Source organism: Coregonus clupeaformis, chromosome 8 (assembly GCF_020615455.1).
Source record: "Coregonus clupeaformis isolate EN_2021a chromosome 8, ASM2061545v1, whole genome shotgun sequence".
In the NCBI taxonomy this organism is placed as follows: Eukaryota; Metazoa; Chordata; class Actinopteri; order Salmoniformes; family Salmonidae; genus Coregonus; species Coregonus clupeaformis.
In genome coordinates this window covers 45,550,266-45,565,322 of record NC_059199.1, presented here as the reverse complement: position 1 = coordinate 45,565,322, position 15,057 = coordinate 45,550,266, and the positions used below count along the sequence as shown (strand labels likewise).

General features: G+C 47.1%; 1 protein-coding gene across 1 annotated transcript in view; it reads right to left on the bottom strand.

Moving 5' to 3' along the window:
- Positions 1-15,057, bottom strand: part of bop1 (BOP1 ribosomal biogenesis factor) — a 105,754-nt gene that overhangs the window by 61,045 nt on the left and 29,652 nt on the right. The gene's annotated exons all lie outside the window — the stretch shown is intronic.

Here is a 15,057-nt window from a genome sequence, read left to right as displayed (position 1 = left end):
CTGCAGGTACAGGGTTCCTGGCTGCCTGCCGCAGCCTGTACCTCAGCCCAGACCCTTCTCCCCTCAGCCCCCACACTGTCCCCCAGCCCAGACCATTCTCCCCTCAGCCCCCACACTGTTCCCCAGCCCAGACCCTTCTCCCCCCAGCCCTCACACTGTCCCCCAGCCCAGACCCTTCTCCCCCCAGCCTCCACACTGTCCCCCAGCCCAGACCATTCTCCCCCCAGCCCCCACACTGTCCCCCAGCCCATTCTCCCCCCCAGCCCGGACCATTCTCCCCCCAGCCCCCACACTGTCCCCCAGCCCAGACCCAACCAACCCGTCTGGGGGCAAAGGAAGCCTGCACACCTCTGGAATTCCTCCCCCTGTCCCTGGTCATGTCTAGATTGGATACAGCTTTTCAAATTGACATCAAAAGTGTATTTTTTGTTTTTCCATTTTAGCTAACCCGAACCACTTTCCTAATTCTCCTAAATCTGCTACGAAAAAAGTCAATGAAGACAAAACCCTATCCCCTTTCTCTCTCGTCGCCAAGCCCCTAAAAGAAACAAACCCTTCCCTCCAGCTCATCCAACCGGTTTGTCTCCAAATCTCTGTCTCTCGGTCGGTCTCTGCTAGAGAGAGCTGTGTGTCCACTACTCCCTGACCTCCAGGCCACCCCCTGCTCCCTACTCTCTTTCCCCCCCACCAGGGCTGCCTCCCGCTGGGGCCCGACCTCGTGGTTGGCCCCTGCGGTCACTCTCACCCATCAGCCCTGTCACAGGCAGCGGTGGAAACCAAATGTGGAAATGTTCACGACCGTGTGGAGCGAGGCTAGCTGCTCTTTTTCCTTTCATTCACGACAATCTGGACAAACCCACTAACCTCTGTGCGTGTTTGCATTTCTAATGGAAACGAAATACATATTTGCAATGTAATGTTTAAACAGTACACTATAACCATGGATTCAAGTGTTCTGTTGATTACTTGGTTAGATCAGTGACTTGGGTCAAAACGATTTCAAGATGAATACAGGATTTGCGTAAAAAGCTGAAATTTGAATTAAGAGCATAACAATGTTCCTTAGTATAGGGAAATCTGGAATACACGCCAACCCACATTGTGAGATCAACACTGGGACGTGAATGCAAATGGATGGGCAGCAGAATTTGACTACTTCAAGGTTAAACGAACATGGTTTCACCTATTAAACTTCCAAGTAAAGATACTGTCTGTTCCTCCGTGTCCTGCTGTGGTCCTGCAAAGAGACAGAGTGCAGAGGTAATGTCTTTCCTTGCTGTCTCGACCGTCACAGAACAAGTGAAGTGAACCCCACCATACAGATTAACACCAGAGAGTACCGTCTCTGTATGGCTGTGGGGACAGTGAATCCGGGTAAGCTACCTATGGTGTTAGAAATGGTAACGTTGGTCTGTTGGTCTCTTAAGTCCCCATGGGTCCCATTCAGGCCTAGGGAATGGTTAGCAGTTAGCAGACGCAAGCCAGCTCATAGAGACTCATGTCTGGTCTGTAGACCGTAGAAGCTCTCCTCTCCAGTCAAGCCCAATGAGAGGATGACTGAGGGGGGCCAGGGGAGGGTGGCTCACCCTACACAGGGCTGGGGCTAACCACAGTGGGATGATTGTGGATCTGGGGTGCAGAAACCATAACTTAGCGACACAGAAGACCCTTAGCTCTGCCAGATGAGTCCCTCTTCTGACACTGCAGCTGGAAACCAGGGGTCCTCCCACCTGAACCACCTCCTCTCACTTTTTAATTTCCAACATCTTATGTTGTACGGCCGTACTGTAGGAAACAGGGCCCATAAAAATATATCTGTTTGTTATTTAGCAAAATTGCAAATCCAACATTTCTGAGAGAGGTCGCGACGAGGTCAGGCACTCATTCAGTGAGGCGGAGTGTAACGTCTGCTCGCCACGGCTGTCGCGCCACGGTGCAGCGAGGTCCGCACGCCACGCTAACTTGATAAATAAACATTCTAAAGGATCCTCGTACACGCGGTTTAACCTTGGGAGTGAGTACAGCATGTGGAAACTTTGCATTCCGACCGAGCCCGTCCAGGTTTTTCCAAAATGGGTTTTCCACCTGGGCGAAAGCATCCGGTACATCATTCAGAGAAAATCTTTATTTATTGAAAATTAAATATCCAATGATGCCCTGAAGCTTTCCTTTCCCTCCCCTCCACTACAGCCCACAGGTATTAAGACAAAAGAGAAAGCCATCGGGTAAAGAGAACGAGGCAATCCCTCGCTTGTGCCTTAGAGAACGCAGCAGATGTCACAACTAAACGTAAACTCCTACATCCCAGTGATGTCAATTCCATTCATTTTCTCCCCACATGGCCACCACAAAAACCTCCTACAAGCCACAGAAAGATTCATAAGTTTTAAATGGCACAAACGCATATTTTCACATGAAAATGAGGGGCGTTGCCAGACTAGATAGATACAGTGAAGGGAAAAAGTATTTGATTCCCTGCTGATTTTGTACGTTTACCCACTGACAAAGATATGATCAGTCTATAATTTTAATGGTAGGTTTATTTGAACAGTGAGAGACAGAATAAAAAATCCAGAAAAACGCATGTCAAAAATGTTATTAATTGATTTGCATTTTAATGAGGGAAATAAGTATTTGACCCCTCTGCAAAACCCTTGTTGGCAATCACAGAGGTCAGATGTTTCTTGTAGTTGGCCACCAGGTTTGCACACATCTCAGGAGGGATTTTGTCCCACTCCTCTTTGCAGAACTTCTCCAAGTCATTAAGGTTTCGAGGCTGACGTTTGGCAACTCGAACCTTCAGCTCCCTCCACAGATTTTCTATGGGATTAAGGTCTGGAGACTGGCTAGGCCACTCCAGGACCTTAATGTGCTTCTTCTTAAGCCACTCCTTTGTTGCTTTGGCTGTGTGTTTTGGGTCATCGTCATGCTGGAAAACCCATCCACGACCCTTTTCAATGCCCTGGCTGAGGGAAGGAGGTTCTCACCCAAGATTTGATGGTACATGGCCCTGTCCATCGTCCCTTTGATGCGGTGAAGTCATCCTGTCCCCTTAGCAGAAAAACACCCAGAAAGCATAATGTTTCCACCTCCATGTTTGACGGTGGGGATGGTGTTCTTGAGGTCATAGGCAGCATTCCTCCTCCTCCAAACACGGCGAGTTGAGTTGATGCCAAAAGAGCTCCATTTTGGTCTCATCTGACCACAACACTTTCACCCAGTTCTCCTCTGAATCATTCAGATGTTCATTGGCATCCTTCAGACGGGCCTGTATATGTGCTTTCTTGAGCAGGGGGACCTTGCGGGCGCTGCAGGATTTCAGTCCTTCACGGCGTAGTGTGTTACCAATTGTTTTCTTGGTGACTATGGTCCCAGCTGCCTTGAGATCATTGACAAGATCCTCTCGTGTAGTTCTGGGCTGATTTCTTGCCGTTCTCATGATCATTGCAACTCCACGAGGTAAGATCTTGCATGGAGCCCCAGGCCGAGGGAGATTGACAGTTATTTTGTGTTTCTTCCATTTGCGAATAATCGCACCAACTGTTGTCACCTTCTCACCAAGCTGCTTGGCGATGGTCTTGTAGCCCATTCCAGCCTTGTGTAGGTCTACAATCTTGTCCCTGACATCCTTGGAGAGTTCTTTGGTCTTGGCCATGGTGGAGAGTTTGGAATCTGATTGATTGATTGCTTCTGTGGACAGGTGTCTTTTATATAGGTAACAAGCTGAGATTAGGAGCACTCCCTATAAGAGTGTGCTCCTAATCTCAGCTCGTTACCTGTATAAAAGACACCTGGGAGCCAGAAATCTTTCTGATTGAGAGGGGGTCAAATACTTATTTCCCTCATTAAAATGCAAATCAATTTATAACATTTTTGACATGCGTTTTTCTGGATTTTTTTGTTGTTATTCTGTCTCTCACTGCTCAAATAAACCTACCATTAAAATTATAGACTGATCATGTCTTTGTCAGTGGGAAAACGTACAAAATCAGCAGGGGATCAAATACTTTCCCCCCTCACTGTAGAGGACTTTCTGCGAGAGGAAAAGAGAGGGGATAAAGACAGACGGGAGTCGAGGTGAGGACAGCTTTTCTGCCACACTCCTCTCTTCCTCATTTTCTTCCTAGTAGACCCAGAGCCGTAAAGGATTTTTACAACCCCAGTCTCTGTAAAAACTGTGCCGCTCTGACAGGGGAGAGAAAGTGGGGGAACCGGGCCCGGCCTGGTGTGAAGGAGAAATAAAGCAGTCTAGACATCTCATCTCTCAGCTGTGCCGAAGGTGAGCGCTTCAAGCATTCTGCTTGCCCCACATCCCAGTCAACGCTCACCACCACCCCTCTTCACTCAAACCCCCGTCCCCCGCTTCCCTCCCCAGGGTTTCGCCTCACAATCCCACCCCCATCTCCGAACCCCTCCTTACAACCGAAACACATGGAAGCCCCCGCTGGCAGTTGGTTTCAATCAGGCCTTCTGGCAACAGGACACACACTGGGCCAACTGGGAGCCGTACTGAATACCGGATGAGAAGGAAGTCCTAAAAACCACGGAACGACAGGTGGCTGCTTTGGCAGCCCCACTCTCCCCCCCAACCTCCTCCCTCCTCTCTTAAAAACACCCTCCACCTTCACGCACCTGCAAGGGTCCGGCGTGCCGCGGCCGGGGGTCCCGTTTGCTCTGTCGGAGCAGCACGCGATTCGCCCAGCCACTTCTTAAGACCACCCCCCACCCAGACAAGCAGCTCTGGATCAACATTCCCCCACCGACTTACAAAAACACAACCCTGCTTCTCCTTAAAAATACTATTAAAAAGAGATTTCCTGCTGACAGTGCAGTGACAGGCCAAGATTCCACATAATTTACTACCTATCTGTCAATTTTATCACCATATTGATTTCAGCAGTGCTGCAGAGCCTGAATGCAAACCTTTGTGTCCCTAGGACAGGAACATTTTGGTAAGTAGTTCATCCTGGGCCAATGCAAATGATATACCAGGTCCTCTGAGGCCTCTCACTGTACTTTTTTTGGCCTGGGGCCCAGAGCAGCACAGCACACTAATCAATATCAGACTGTTTGAGGAGACACTGAATGCATCTACTAGGTAACCTGCTAAGGGGACTCCATCAATCATGACAGTGTTTCAGGGTCCGTGTCATACACGTCAGCACCGGCCGTAGGGCCAGGCTGCATTCAGATGACCACACCGAATATGTGGATTGACTTAACCCATAACCAGCCAGTATGGAATTGAAATATTGTGGGGGGGGGGTAAAATGAGACCAGGTGGCCGGGGGTAGGCCTAGACTCCGGACTGTTTCCAAGAACGATACGGAACGGAAGCCATTTGAGGCGATGACAAAAATGTGTGTCAAAAATGAGTGGTCACAAGTGGAAATCTCTCACAGTCACAAATAGGTATGGACAGGCATTCACATACTGTAGGTATCTTTACCCAGGTAGAAATCCTCAAAATGGGTTGGATTGAAAAATACTCTACTTTGGAAAAGTAGGCTTCATAATATCGAGAAATACATGTTTAGCATCATGACATCCAACTGGAAGGCAACAGAGTATGGGAGTGGGAGTCAGTGGGCGGGAGAGGGGCCAATATGTCTCCTTATGGAATCTTTATGAATGTCCTACCGTCTAATGCTGTTAACAGAACGCCACCCACGTTCTATTAGGTTTAATTGGATAAATCTTTAAGAATGGATTCTTGAACAAAATCACTCTGTTTTTTAATAGCAGACATTTCATAAAAACCAAGGCCATGTCTAGCACAAAATATATTAATCATCCATCTTCAACTAAAATGTCTTCCAAATGGCTGAGGGAGAAAAAGCTAAACAAAAAGACCCTAGACCCTAGACCCTATTCGAACGTCAGGTCTGGTTGTTCCTCTAATAAAGGAGAGGAAAAACAGAATAATCTATTGTGAGCGAATAAGCAGTCATTTTGAGTTAAAATCAAAACACAGATATTGGAAAATTAGAGTTGATGATGTCTTTGGGTTAAGGCGCAACCAACCAACGGCACTTCACCCATATCCACTATTCTTGACGGCTACATTGATTTCCATAAAGGACGTTTTTGTGGCCGCTGAGGGCTGGCAATGGTTATTTCATTCCAGCCGTCAAACGCAAGGCCCCATTCTCCGACCGATGCTGATGTACCTGGCTTGCGGTGTATGATCATAACTCTTGAACAACATGGACTTTACTGGTTGTAAAAATATAAAAATACTTAATATTTGGGGAGGGAGGTCGGTCGGGAGGGAGTTCGGTTGGGAGTCAAATGAATTGAATGAACAGGAGTGGGGGAGAGAAACAGAGTTAAATACTGTAGACTAGAGGAAGACCGTACAGGGCATGGGGCCACCTGTTTAACAAACTAGACCACAGCATTGAAACATCCTCTCCATACATACATGAAACATGTTCTCCAGTCTCACAAATGTATGGGATCTCTGCTATCCCATTTAAAAAGACAGGACTCACACCGAAGTTATTGGTGCTGGTCTCCTGAAAACACAAACATGCAAAGTGTTGGTCCCACAGAAAGTGTTGGTCCCATGTTTCATGAGCTGAAATAAAAGATCCCAGAAATGTTCACACAAAAAGCGTATTTCTCGAAAATGTTGTGCACACACACTTGTTTACATTCGTGTTAGTGAGCATTTCTCCTTTGCCAAGATAATCCATCCACCTGACAGGTATGGCATATCAAGAAGCTGATTAAACAGCATGGCCATTACACAGGTGCACCTTGTGCAGGGGACAATAAAAAAGGACACTAAAATGTGCAGTTGTCACAACAATGCCACAGATGTCAAGTTTTGAGGGAGCATGCAGTTGGCATGCCGACTGCAGGAATGTCAACCAGAGCTGTTGCCAGAGAATTGAATGTTCATTTCTCTAACATAAGCCACCCTCAACATAATTTTAGAGAATTTGGCAGTATGTCCAACTGAACTCAAAACCGCGAACCACTTGGAACCACGCCAGGACCTCCACATCCAGCTTCTTCACCTGCGACATCATCTGAGACCAGCCACCCGGGCAGCTGATGAAACTGTGGGTTTGCACAACCGAAGGATTTATGCACAGTCAGAAACCGTCTCAGGGTAGCTCATCTGTGTGCTCATCGTCCTTACCAGGGTCTTGACCTGACTGCAGTTCGGCGTCGTAACAGACTTCAGTGGGCAAATACTCACCTTGGATGGCCACTGGCACGCTGGAGAAGTGATGAATCCCGGTTTCAACTGTAACAGGCAGATGGCAGACAGCGTGTATTGCGTCGTGTGAGTGAGCAGTTGTCAATGTTGTGAAAAGAGTGGCCCATGGTGGCGGTGGGGTTATGGTATGGGCAGGCATAAGCTACGGACAATGAACACAATTGCATTTTAAATCGATGGCAATTTGAATGCACAGAGATACCGTTACGAGATCCTGAGGCCCATTGTCGTGCCATTCATCCGCCGCCATCATCTCATGTTTCAGCATGATAATGCCCAACCCCATGTCGCAAGGGTCTGTGCAGAATTCCTGGAAGCTGAAAATATCCCAGTTCTTCCATGGCCTGCATACTCACCAGACATGTCCCCCATTGAGCATGTTTGGGATGCTCTGGATCGGCGTGTACAAAGGAGATGTGTCGCACTGCATGAGGCAAATGGTGGTCACACCAGATACTGACTGGTTTTCTGATCCATGCCCCTGCTTTTAGTTTACATTTTTAAAGGTAACTGTGACCAACAGACGCATATCTGTATTCCCAGTCATGTGAAAATCGATAGATTAGGGTCTAATGATTGTATTTCAATTGACTGATTTCCTTATAATGAACTGTAACTCAGAAAAACATCTTAGAAAATTGTTGCATTTGGCATTTTTCTTCAGTATGTATGTATGTATGTATGCATGTATGTACACATATATGCAGTGCATTCGGAAAGTATTCAGACCCCTTCACTTTTTCCACATGATTTTTTTTTCCATCATCAAACTACACACAATACCCCATAAGGTCAAAGCAAAAACAGGTTTTTATACTTTTTTGCAAATGTATAAAAAATAAAAACTGAAATATCACATTTACAGTATTCAGACCCTTTACGCAGTACTTAGTTGAAGCACCTTTGGCAGTGACTACAGCCTCAAGTCTTCTTGGGTATGACGCTACAAGCTTGGCACACCTGTATTTGGTGAATTCCTCCCATTCTTCTCTGCAGATCCTCTCAAGCTCTGTCAGGTTGGATGGGGAGTGTCGCTGCACAACTATTTTCAGGGATAGTCACAACTACTCCAGAGATGTCACCTCCCTGACCAAGGCCCTTCTCCCCCGATTGCTCAGTTTGGCTGGGCAGCCAGCTCTATGAAGAGTCTTGGTGGTTCCAATCTTCTTCCATTTAAGAATGATGGAGGCCACTGTGTTCTTGGGGACCTTCAATGCTGCAGAATTTCTTTTGGTACCCTTTCCCAGATCTGTGCCTCGACACAATCCTGTTTCGGAGCTCTACGGACAATTCCTTTGAGCTCATGGCTTGGTTTTTTGCTCTGTCAACTGTGGGACCTTATATAGACAGGTGTGTGCCTTTCCAAATCATGTCCAATCAATTGAATTTACCACAGGTGGAGACCTATCAAGTTGTAGAAACATTTCAAGGATGATCAATGGAAACAGGATGGACCTGCGCTAAATTTCGAGTCTCATAGCAAAGGGTCTGAATACTTATGTAAATAAGGTATCTGATTTGTATATTGTATAAAATTTGATTTCAAAAGTACAAACTGTTTTCGGTTCGTCATTATGGGGTATTGTGTGTAGATAAGATACTTAAAAAAAAATACATTTTAGAATAAGTCTGTAAAGTAACAAAATGTGGAAAAAGTCAAGGGGTTTGAATACTTTCCGAATGCACTGCATATATACACACACAGTTTATTAGGGACACCCATCCAGTACTGGATTGGACCCTACTTGGAAAACAGAACAGCCTGAATTCTTCAGGGAACAGATTCTATGAGTCTTTAACATTCCACAGGGGTGTTGATCTATGCTGACGGCGGTACACCACCGCCACCAGCCTGTACCGTTGACACCAGGCAGGATGGATCCATGGACTCATTTTGCTTACGCCAAATCCTGACTCTGCCATCAGCATGATGCAACAGAAACCGGTATTCGTCAGACCAGGCAGTGTTTTTCCACTCAATTGTCCAGTGTTGGTGATCGCGTGCCCACTGGAGATGCTTCTTCTTGTTTTTAGCTGATAGGGGTGGAACCTGGTGTGGTCGTCTGCTGCAATTGCCCATCCGAGTTGTGTGTTCCGAGATGTCGTTCTGCACACCACTGTTCTACAAATAATGGCGCAGTATGTTTGTGGCCTGCCTGTTAGCTTATACGATTCTCAGTCAACAAGATATTTTTCGCCCACAGGACTGCTGCTGACTGGGATGATTTTTGTTTGTTACACCATTCTCGGTAAACCCTAGACACTGTCGTGCATGAAAAACCCAGGAGGGCGGACGTTTCTGATACACTTGATCCTGCGTGCCTGGCACCGACGATCATACCACACTCAGTTGCTTATGTCACTTGTTTTGCACATTCTAACGTTCAATCAAACAGTAACCGAATGCCTCAATGCCCGTCTGCCTGCTTTATATAGCAAGCAACGGCCACATGACTCACTGTCTGTAGGAGTAATCAATTCTTGTGAACATGTACCTAATAAACTGGCCAGTGAGTGAGTGAAAATAAATTAGATAGATATATGTAGGCTCTCCATGCACTGGGAGAGGGGGTGATATCAGGCCTACTCCTCAGGCCCCTTCCTGGTCTAGGGTTGTGTTGAAATAGACCCCCTCGTCCACGTTCCCTTAATTGATTAGATTTCATGGCTGGAACGCAGCTACATGACCAGAGGAAAAAATTGAACTCCCTTGGTGATGGCTCTAAACTCAATAATAGGGAAGAGGGACCTGGTAGAGGCTTGAGGCCATTGCCCATGGCCTCAGTTTAGCTAGGGAACAGCCAGCAAACTCACCGATAGCTAAACATGCCTCTGGGCCTCTCCTGAATTCAGAGTTGATATCCGGCTCTCTTTTCCCTAATCCACACAGGCAGGTTTTTGTTACATTTTACCGTAGCTACTACACTCAGGAGGAACCTGAAACAATTAACACGCTGTTCCCGACGAGACTCTGGCTCAATCAGTGCATCGAGGCTGAACACTGAAGACAGGGGAGGGAGGGAAGAAAAAAGCAAGAGACATAGTGAGAGGGAGGGGAGATGGAGACAGACAAGAGTGACAGAGAGAGGGGGAAAAATGTAGGGAGACAAAGGAAAGTTTGACCTCCTCAGCCAAAAGTGACACTGGGTCCAGATCACGCCGTGTCCTGTCCTTTCTAGCTGGTCCAGGATTTCAACACTGGAAATATAACCATCCTCTCTCTGTGTCTGCTGTCAATCAGGGGTGCTAATAGAAACAGAGGAGGACACTGTGGTCTGGTCTCCCTCATTCAGTCAGAGCTGCCAATCCCAGTCCTGCCCAACTGTGAAAATCCCAACTTTAAAAAATGTTTTTACTGCCATCACAACTCCGACTGGAATCGGCATGGATACCATCTGGAAGGCATTAGAAACCGCCACCTGGAGACATCCCAATCACAAAATTAAATTTTGGGATTACCAAAATTTTACGGAAAAAACTCACTTCCAGACATAAGGGCCTCTATTCCCCCCTCTTTTTCAAAATCTGGTTTCATCAGATTTCCAAGAGGAGGGTGAAAGAGTAAGAGGATGAAGGAGGTGGTGGGAGGAGGAGGATGAGGAAGAAGGATGAGGAGGGATATGAGTCTGGTCTCTAAGCTCATGGTTAAACGGGACACCCAACAGGTCACATCGTCGCGAGCCTGTTTGTTATGGTTGGTAATGAAATGAAAATAAGCCGCCTCCTATAGGCTGCTTGCTCCCGAGCACCTGAGAGTTCTGAGCGAGGAACAGCCTTCCTGAAGCAGATATAATCACACAATTAAAGCCAGTCTACGTCTGAAACGCTCCTGTCATTGATTAGGCTGGAATAACAGAAGGGAGAAAGGGATTTAGGATGTAAGGAGAGAAATATATAAAAGGCGTAGGCCGTCTCACAGCAGAGGAACCTAACCCTAACATATCCTAGATGTTAGATATAGGCAAGCTTTTGAAGGAACTTCGATCTTGAGGTCATGAAAAAAGGCTTGATTTGACCGAAACATGGAAAGGAAACCATGTGTACGAGCGCAGAATAATTTTCATCAATGATGATGGAGTTGTGCGTCTTATTAGATTCCCAGCACCGCTCAAGAGACGCAATGTGCTGGTGTGGTGTGGTGTGCATGTTGATATGAATTAGCTCTCTGGAAACTCTCGTCTTGGCACGAATGTTGGTTCTACACCCAAGGGTGCACTCAAAAGACGGGCTGAACTGTGTTCTGTTCCTGTGGACCTGCTGGTAAATCAAGCAGCACAGCATCCCAGGGTCATCCAAGGTTGTCAGGTGGAGAGTTTAAAATGGCTGCCAAGTATGCATCTCCCTCTCCCCTATCCTGAGCCCACACCTCACTTCAATGGGCCATTGCTATCTGCTCTGGAGTTCGCCAACCACTGAACTGCTCAATGTGATTGCCAGATATGGTCCTCAACATGACCCGTACAGTCCGACTTACAACGACAAATCTCCATAAAGTCAAAAGATGTCCAACAAACCGGTTGGTCAGTAATGCACACACTAAAATGGATATTATGCCATGTCAAAGTGTTGAATGCACCAAACACGTAGGCCTACCAAGTTTCATGTGCCTACAGCAGACAAAAGAACAAGGATGTTTTACTTTAAGTCTGTCGCTTTTCACTGATTCCTAACTTAAAATTCTGATGTAATCTACCCTTGTGCCGTAGTCTCGCAAGAAATACAGCTTTACTCAGAGAGAGAGAAACAAAAAAAAAAGTGATTTCATCAGCTCTACTGTCTATTACTAGCACCACAGAGGCCCCACCACGCTGGACCAAGACCCAGAGTTGTGTTTGCATCGTAGGGGCTTGGCAGGGGTACCCAGACTAAGTAGACAGGATCTGGGATGAGGAGTTCAGGGGTGGGGGGCATCATCATGGATGTCCTAAATATCAATTGCTGCTTCAAGAGAGCTGTCCAAGTCTCTGCTGAAGCAGCACCCAGACATTTTATGGTTGTCTGTGGCCCGTCAAAATCACAGCCTCGTTGTCCGAAAGCATTCCAGCTTCTCCTCCCTGGACGAGCCTCACAAGAACAGCCAAACGCGAGGCTCCGCTGTGAGCACAGCCACAAGACTGGGGGCACACACACATGCACTCGCTCACTCTCCCAGCCTGTTAAAAGCTTTGGCAGCACTGACAACACAGTTCTGATTACCAATTTCCCAATTGAGCCTCCCCCCAAGCTCCTGATCCCTAGCACACACACTCCCTAAATCAAATCTAATTTTATTTGTCACATGGTTTGTAAACAGGTGTAGACTAACAGTGAAATGTTTACTTATGGGCCCTTCCCAACAACGCAGAGGGAAAAAGAGAAATAATAACACAAGGAATAAATACACAAGTAACGATAACTACACGGGGTACCAGTACCGAGTCGATGTGCAGGGGTACGAGTTAATTGAGGTAGAAACTGCATGTACATATAGGTAGGGATAAAGTGACTAGGCAACATGACAGATTAACAGTAGCAGCAGCGTATGTGATGAGTCAAAAGAGTTAGTGCAAAGAGGGCCAACGCAGATAGTTAAACAATAGCAAACCAACTAACTATTTAGCAGTCTTATGGTTTGGGGGTAGAAGCTGTTCAGGGTCCTGTTTCCAGAATTGGTGCATCAATGCACCACTTGCGTGCGTGCGGTAGCAGAGAGAACAGTCTTTGACAATTTTTAAGGCCTTCCTCTGACACCACCTGGTATAGAGGTCCTGGATGGCAGGCTCGGCCCCAGTGATGTACTGAGCCGTACGTGCTGTGTGGATGGATGCCAAGCAGATGCCATACCAGGCAGTAATGCAGCCAGTCAAGATGCTCTCAATGGTGCAGCTGTAGAACTTTGAGGATCTGAGGGCCCATGCCAAATCTTTTTTCATGACTGTGTTGGTGTGTGTGGACTATTATACCGTGCATTCAGAAAGTACTCACACCCCTTGACTTTCTCCACATTTTGTTACAACCTTATTCTAAAATGGATGATAGTTTTCCCCTCATCAATCTACACACAATACCCCATAATCACAAAGCAAAAACAGGTTTAGACATTTTTGCAAATGTATATAAATAAAAAAACGGAAAAAATCACATTTACATAAGTATTTAGACCCTTTACTAAGTACTTTATTGAAGCACATTTGGCAGCGATTACAGCCATGAGTCTTGGGTTTGACGCTACAAGCTTGGCTCACCTGTATTTGGGGAGTTTCTCCCATTCTTCTCTGCAGATCCTCTCAAGCGCTGTCAGGTTGGATGGGAAGTGTCTCTGCACAACTATTATCAGGTCTCTCCAAAGATGTTAGATCGGGTTCAAGTCCAGATTCTGGCTGGGCCACTCAAGGACATTCAGAGACTTGTCCCGAAGCCACTCCTGCGTTGTGTGCTTAGGGGTTGTTGTCCTTAGGGTCGTTGTCCTGTTGGAAGGTGAACCTTTGCCCCAGTCTGAGGTCCTGAGCGCTCTGGAGCAGGTTTTCATCAAGGATCTCTGTAATAAGCTCCGTTCATCTTTCCCTCGATCACAACTAGTCTCCTAGTCCCTGCCTCTGAAAAACATCCCCATAGCATGATGCTGCCACCACCATGCTTCACCGTAGGGATGGTGCCAGGTTTCCTCCAGATGTGATGCTTGGCATTCAGGCCAAAGAGTTCCATCTTGGTTTCATCAGACCAGAGAATCTTGATCATCATGGTCTGAGAGTCCTTTAGGTGCCTTTTGGCAAACTCCAAGCGGGCTGCCATGTGCCTTTTACTGAGGAGTGGCTTCCGTCTGGCCACTCTACCATAAAGGCCTGATTGGTGGAGTGCTGCTGAGATGGTTGTCCTTCTGGAAGGTTCTCCCATCTCCACAGAGGAACTTTGGAGCTCTGTCAGAGTGACCATCGGGTTCTTGGTCACCTCCCTGACCAAGTCCCTTCTTCTCCGATTGCTCAGTTTGGCCAGCTCTAGGAAGAGTCTTGGTGGTTCCAAACTTCCTCCATTTAAGAATGATGGAGGCCACTGTGTTCTTGGACCCAGGTTCGATCCCGGGATGTATCAAAACTGGCCGTGATCGGGAGTCCCATAGGGCGTTGCACAATCGCGCTCTAGCGACTCCTTGTGGCAGGCCGGGCGCCTGCAGGTTGACCTCGGTCGTCAGTTGAACAGTGTTCCCTCCGTTACATTGGTGCGGCTGGCTTCCGGGTTAAGTGGGCCGGTGTTATGAAGCGCGGTTTGGCGGGTCATGTTTCGGAGGACGCATTACATTTACATTTTAGTCATATAGCAGACGCTCTTATCCAGAGCGACTTAAAGTTAGTGCATACATAATTTTTTATACCCCCCGTGGGAAACGAACCCACAACCCTGGCGTTGCAAACGCCATGCTCTACCAACTGAGCTACATCCCTGCAGGCCATTCCCTCCCCTACTTTCCGAATGCACTGTAATTCCTTAGTGATGTGGATACCGAGGAACTTGAAGCTCTCGACCCACTCCACTACAGCGACGTCCACTGTTTCCTGTAGTCCACGCTCAGCTCCTTTGTCTTGCTGACGTTGAGGGAGAGGTTGTTTTCCTGGCACCACAATTACTATAGGTTGTCTCATTGTCATTGGTGATCAGACCAACCACTGTCGTGTTGTCAGCAAACTAAATGACTGGTGTTGGAGTTGTGCACGGCCACGCAGTCGTGTGTGAACAGGAAGTACAGGAGCGGACTAAGCGCGCAACCTTGAGTGACCCCCGTGTTGAGGGTCAGCGTGGCGGATGGGTTGTTGCCCACCCTCACCACCTGGGGGCGGCCCGTCAGGAATTCC